General features: G+C 55.0%; 1 non-coding gene across 1 annotated transcript; it reads left to right on the plus strand.

Moving 5' to 3' along the window:
- The first annotated feature begins 2430 nt into the window (after nt 1-2430).
- On the plus strand, nt 2431-2537 carry LOC140692325 (U6 spliceosomal RNA). Its single transcript, XR_012067896.1, has one exon. It is a non-coding gene; the product is annotated as a U6 spliceosomal RNA (small nuclear RNA).
- Nucleotides 2538-6649: the final 4112 nt, after the last annotated feature.

Below are 6649 nucleotides of genomic sequence, written 5' to 3' on the forward strand. Positions count from 1 at the left end.
AGGAGGAATCATGAAGTGGCCGCACTTAGGCTAAGCCAATTTTTGGCTTTATGCTTACTGCTTGCTTTTAGAACGATCAGCAAACTCGACTGACCAGACACCGCTCCCAGCCCCAGGCCCACTGTTCAAAGCAGCTAAAGTTGTCGATTCTAACTGTTTGATTGGACCTTCCTCTGATCGTTCAAATTGACAATCATGTTTGACGTCTGAGTCTTGCCCCAGGAAGGGAGTCACGGGAGGATAAGCTCAGGAGAACGACCAGCCCCCTCCCACCCCCCCACCCCGAGTTCCTCCGTGGCGCTGGTGCCGCCGGGTGAGTCTGACCAGAGAAAGAAGGTCACGGGCTGATGACCTACTAGACCACCAGGAGGTCCCATGTTACCAGACACTCATCCAGATTTAGGAGGAAGTTTTATCAGAGACCTTTGTTGATCATGAGCACCTTTTATGCTCCCGCCTGTTGTGATTCCCTTTCATGCTCCAACCTGTTCGTCCACAGAAGCATGAAACCCCAACCCCAAGACGGGTTCACAGTTTGGAAGGCACTAGCCTGCTGTGAGTCCCCTTTGCCCAGCAAAGCAATCAAGCTGCCTCTTTTCTTCTAAACTCTAAGACCCTGTCTCTGGGTTATTTGGCTCGTCAGGGACGGGGTTGGGGAGGGCGATCTTTCGGCAACACCCGCACAAGTTTCCCTGAGTGGCAGGAACCAGCGTGGCCCTCAGGCCTCAGCCCCGCAGGCAGGCAGGCAGGCAGGCAGGCAGAGCTGGAGCGACCGTTGGTCCCGCCCCCGCCCGCGCATCCCCCCCCGCCCCCCGCCGCTGCTTCCGCCGCCGCCGCCGCCGCCGCCGCCGCCGCCGCCGCCGCCGCCGCCGCCGCCGCCGCCGCCGCCACTGCCGCCGCCGCCCAGGCCTCCTCCACCGATCGGTCCCAAATCGGGTCCTAAATCGACTGGACTGTCTCCTGGAAGCGGGGGCGGGGACGTCAGGAGGATCCATTCGGCAGGGCCTCGTTCAATCGCTTCATTCAAATGCAGAAAGCTCTGTGCTCAGGTCAGAGCCTTTGACTTGGCCTCCGGCTCCTCTCTGTTGAACGGCTTTTGTTTTTTGGTTTCAATTTCCCCACCCTTAGGCCACCCCGTCCCAACTGCACGGAGGGAGGCGGGAGGGAGGGGGAGAATCTCGCCTGGTCTCAGGCCAAAGGAGTCCCCTCCTTTTCCTAACCTGGGTAAACCCCACTAAACCGTTTGAGAATCATGGAAGGGCATGGAAGCAGACCTCTGACTTGATAGATTCCTCTGGGATGGGAGACTTTAAAAAAAAAAAATTCTTTTTCCCCTGCTTCCAGGGAGGCAGAAAGGAGGGACAGAGTGTTCCTCTTGCCTCGGGCAGTTCTTTCTTTGTTTCTTTCTTTTGTTAAATCATGCTTTTTTTTTTTCCTTCCTTTTTTTCCTTCCAGTTTTATTGAGACAGAGTTGACATACAGCAGTGTATACTTTGGGGGGCGGGCGGGGAGAGGAATTCGATTTTATGCATTTATTTTTGACCGGAGGTACTGGGGATTTAACCCAAGACCTTGTGCTTGCTTGCTAAGCACACACTCTACCACTGACCTATACCCTCCCCCTTGGCCACTTGTGAAGTCCCTTTCATTCAGCATAATCCATCGGGCACATTTTGGGGCAGCCTACTCTGGACCCCAACATTTCCCTATTCTGTAACTTCCCTGGAAGTTTTACACATTAAAAGCTGGGCTGTTGACTGTGCGTGTGCGTGTGCGTCCGTGCGTGCGTGCGTGCGGTCTGGGGGCAGGAGGGAGGGAATGGTTTCCTAGGGGGCCTGCGTTCCATGGACCCAGTTTCTCAGTTCTGAGAACAGGCCTGTTCAAGGAAACAGTTGTAGTATCTCGTCTCAGGAGGCGGTGGTGTCGATGGGCTTCTGAAGCTAGGCCTAGGGAGCAAGCAGTCAGGTATCGCCTAAGAGGCACTTGTGTGGACAACCAAAGTACAGCACAAAGGTGAATCGTCGGAGCAGATGAGAAACCAGATTCAGGGCCGGGAGTAGGGGGTCAGTCTGGTAGGAGATTTCCACACATCGGGGTCATCGAAACGGCTCGAGCAGTTTGAAATGCCTCTGATGAGGTCCTGGGGTGTTCGGCTCAACTCTCTGAGCGGCTCCCCCGAAAACAGGCCCGAGGATGGTTTCCACAGGAGCTGTTGTGGCCATTTCTCTGACGTTTACCTCCCGTTGTCCAGCTTCAGTCTGCAGGGCTTCAGGAGACGGAGCGTTTTCGTACTCAATGATGCCAAGGCAAAAGGGTGAGAGAAAATGGGAAACATTCGTGGAGAGGGTCCTAGGCAGATAGTGGAGGCAACTAGAAGACCTTCAGTCTCCGGGCTGGCTTTCAGGTTGAGACAAAAACCCTAAGGAAAGCGCTTGCTGCCACAGGACATAGACTAACATGGGAACCATCCAGAGAAGATCAGCACGGCCCCTGAACGTGGACGACACACGCCCATGCGTGAAGCGTTCCATAGTTTTAGTGAAGTCAGTCACCCAGGGAAAGACAGATATCCTATGCCATCACTTCTAGGTGGGATCTGAAAGTAAGTCAAGACACCCATCCATACATAAATAACTCCATTTTAAAAAGACTCCAAGGAACCTATTTACAAAACAGAAACAGACTGGACTCGCAGACATGGAAAAGAAACCGATGGTTAACACAGGGGACAGGGTAGGGTGGAGGAACGGGGTAAGGCGGAGGGATAAATCAGGAGTTTGGGATTAGCAGATATAAACCACCCTATACAAACTAGGTACACAAGTAGGTCCTACTGTCTAGCACAGGGAACTATGTTCAATAGCTTGTAATAACCTATCCTGAAAAAGTATGCGTGTGTGTGTGTGTGTGTGTGTGTGTGTGTGTGTGTGTGTGTGAATAAGTGAATCACTATGCCGTACGTCATAAATGAACACAACATTGTAAGTCAACTATACTTCCATTGACAGAGAGTTCCTACAATAAGCAGGCAGACAGACCGACAGACCGTCAGACAGACAGACAGGCAGGCAGACAGACAGACAGACAGACACACACACACACACACACACACACACACACACACACTGTCTGTCTGTCTGTCTGTCTGCCTGTCTGTCTGTCTCTCTCTCTCTCTCTCTCTCTCTCTCTCTTTCTCTGTCTGTCTGTCTATCTGTCTGTCTCTCTTCTAAGGGTGGAGAAGAGTTTGCTGAGCTATTTCGGGGGCCCTCTCATCCTAGTTCCTATCTCCAAGTTGGTTCAAAGTCCAAAAGGCCGTCAAGCACTTAGTCAGATAGGTCCCTCGAAGAATACCTCCCACATCACGATGACAGACTTCTTAGGCCAGCCGAGAAGGTCCTTCAGTTCTGTGCCCATCTTGGCTCTAAGTTGATGTCAGTCCTCCAGGATCCAAGAAAGCCACGTTGGAAAACAAGTGGTGATTTTGATGGGACAGAAGATCAGTCATTTGGGGGGCGAAGGGTGGGGTAGGGAGAGATACCAGCCTGTCTGTCTGTTTTCATCCAGTGTGGGAGCCTTCCCAAAGAGATAACTCGAGAAGAGAGAAACGGGGAGTTGACAAAGAACACGTGCGGTGGCGTGCCCTCCCCCCACCCCAGGAGAAGGCCAAGCCAGAAGTCCCTCCGGATGGCGGGCTCTGGACTCCGGCTTCCAGGGGAAGCGATATTTTTTCCTCCCCATTTCAGGCCCGGAAGAAGAGGGAGAGGCAGAGTGTCCTTCTCGGGCATCCGTTGTTTCTGAAGCACGCTTGTTGCCGAAAGATCGGCCCCCGTCCCCGATGAGCCCAAGAATCCAGAGACAAGGCCTTGGAGCTTAGAAGAAAAGAGGTCATTTTATCGCTCTGCCGGGCAAAGGGGATTCACAGCAGGCTAGCGTCTTCAAAACTGTGTACCCACCTTGGGGATGGAGTGGGTGGGGTGGTTCTAGAGCCATAGCTCAAACAATCAAGCATCGATCACCATCCACAGAATCGTTTTCTCATCAGAAGACTCAGCATGGTGTCACGATGCCTCCCAGGTGACCCATTCTATAGAGGCTGGCGGTTAGATCTCATTATCTCATAAGCACTCAAGGTGTGGCCTTCTTGGTCACTCAGGCTATTTTGTCAGGTCAGTAGTCCCGTGACCGACCGACCTTCTCCTCGGAGAAGGACTCAGAGACCCAGCACGATGATGACTTGCAATGACTGAAATACAGTAGAAACAGTAAGATCGATAGCTTCCAGTTTCAACAACGGGCCTGGAACCGTGAGCAGCAACCGGTCAGTCAGAAGAGTCGACCGTTTTAAGGGCGAGCATAAGAAACCGAATGACACCCCCCCCAAGCAAATGAATGAATGAATGACCTAATGATCCTCCCCTCCTCTCCCCCCCCCCCCCGCCCAAAAACGAAGCAATCCGTTAGCCTAATTCCGGCCATTTTATTCATCCTCCTTCACCCTGAAGCCCCAGTCAGCCACGTGCCACAGTGGTCTGTTTTCTGGTTTCCTCCACCACCCCAACCCCCACCAACGACCACCCCGCCAACATCCCCCCATGCCCAACCACCACCCCAAGCGCGGGACTGGACGGGGGTGCTGGGGGCTGAGGGGGCGGCGATGGCGGCTTGAGGTGAGGGTGGGGAGTGTTCCGCCCAGATCGTATAGGAAGCTCAAACACAGCTGCAGTACGAGACGAGATGGTAGATTTCTGTGAGTCCTCCCTCCTCTTAAAATCCTTCCTAAGGAGGAGACAGACAGAAAGAGAAACATCACCCTCACTCCCAACGCCTCCTGTGCCCTCGTTGCACCCCAAAACAACAACAAGAAAAACAAAAACAAACACAACCACAAATAACTCGCTGTCCCTGGGGAAGAAGGTTTCGATGGCATGGGGATATCATTCTAAACTTCATTCCCTCTTCATCACATTTCATGGAAACCGATTTCAATCTATGAGGCCCTGTGAAGGTAGGGGTTGGGGGGTTAGGGAGGAGGGAGGGAAGGGAAGGGGGGGAGAGAGAGAGAGAGAGAGAGCAGAGGAGAGGAGGGATAAAAGGGGAGAGGACAGGAAAGGAGAGGAGGGAAAAGAGGGGAGGGAAGGGGAAGCGAGAGGAGGCGAGGGGAGAGGAGAGGAGTGGAGGGGAGGGGAGAAGAGAGGAGCGGAGGGGTGAGGGGGGAAGGGAGGGGAGAACAGGGAAGAGGAGAGGAGGGGAGAGGAGAGGAAAGAGAGACAAGGGAGACAGACAGAAAGGCACACGCGTGCGTGCGCGCGCGCGCACACACACACACACACACACACACACACACACACACACACACACACAGAATAGCGAAATGGAGAGAGAGAGACAGAGAGAGACAGACAGACAGACAGACAGACAGACACGGATCTAGGTCAGGGAGACTACACATGGGTATTCTTCTGAGTGATTTTATGTGTTTTCTCAATCGCCACCTATGGAGATAAAAGTCGCTCCCATAAGATGAAGGGAGTCCTTCTGCCACTGCCCCCGGCCCCGCCCTCCAGCACCGCTTGTGTTTGTCAGGGATTCCAAGCCAAAGCACGTGGAGGAGTGGGAGAGCTTCCTGGCGGCCCAAGGGGGAGGAAAGTCCGGCAGCATGAGAGAGGTAGTTGGCACGGGGAAGCTGGAGGCAGGCTGACGAGAAGATGGGTGAGGGGGCAGGGAGGAGGGTTTCCCAAGTTGGAGAGCCAAGACGAGGGAGGGGAGCCGTCGGTGGTCGCGTTCTGACCCCAACCCCGACCCAGACTGGAGCGGATCCCTGAAAGGAGGCGGTTCGGGCTCTCCGGCCGAGAACGCCCCTCTCTTCCTCTTTGTGCAGAAACACCTTCCACGGACCGAGAAAGTCCATCCCGAGACCCTCGTCGGAAGAGTCCTTTCCAGACCCATCACGATCCTCCTGGGCCAAGGGGTCCAGGGGATGGGGCGGGGCCTCCATTCGATCCGTCTTCCGTCCGTCCATCCATCCGCAAGATCTTGAATATCCATGTAGGATTCCGGATGGTAGCAGTTTTCCAGGATCCTCCAGATCCTTGTAAGACCTCTCCTGGCAGATTCGACCTCTAGGTCGTACCGCGCAGCACAGGGCACTAGATTCAGTCCCTCGGGACGAGGGTTCCTGAAAAAGACCAGGAAAAAGAAGAACACAATCACTATGGTGTGCACCAGCCAGAAACCAGCACAACCTCGTCACTCTAACAGACTTGCCAAAGGCGGGGTGGGGAGAGAAAGTCATAGGATGGCTACCATCCCTCCCACCCCCACCCACCCCACACGCCAAGCCCCCCAGCCCATCGTCATCCCTGCTCCCCCTCCCCCTCCCCCTCCCCTCCATCGACGCCCGCCTCCCGCTTGTACCCCACTCCTCTGAACCCAGCACCACCCACCTCGGCCTGGACGTGCTCGGCTCGGCTCGTCCCGGCCCGGCCCGGCCCGGCCGTCCGGCCGACTTCTTCGCAGTGTCTAAAATAGCGCCCGGCCGACAGGCAGGTGGCACACGGCACCCGGCAGGGGAGCGAGCGGGACGGTTCGGGATCTCTGGGCGGCGGGGACACGCGGCCGGACAACCAGGAGCACGGACGGCCTGGCGTGC

The sequence above is a fragment of the Vicugna pacos genome, unplaced genomic scaffold (genome assembly GCF_048564905.1).
Source record: "Vicugna pacos unplaced genomic scaffold, VicPac4 scaffold_5, whole genome shotgun sequence".
In the NCBI taxonomy this organism is placed as follows: domain Eukaryota; kingdom Metazoa; phylum Chordata; class Mammalia; order Artiodactyla; family Camelidae; genus Vicugna; species Vicugna pacos.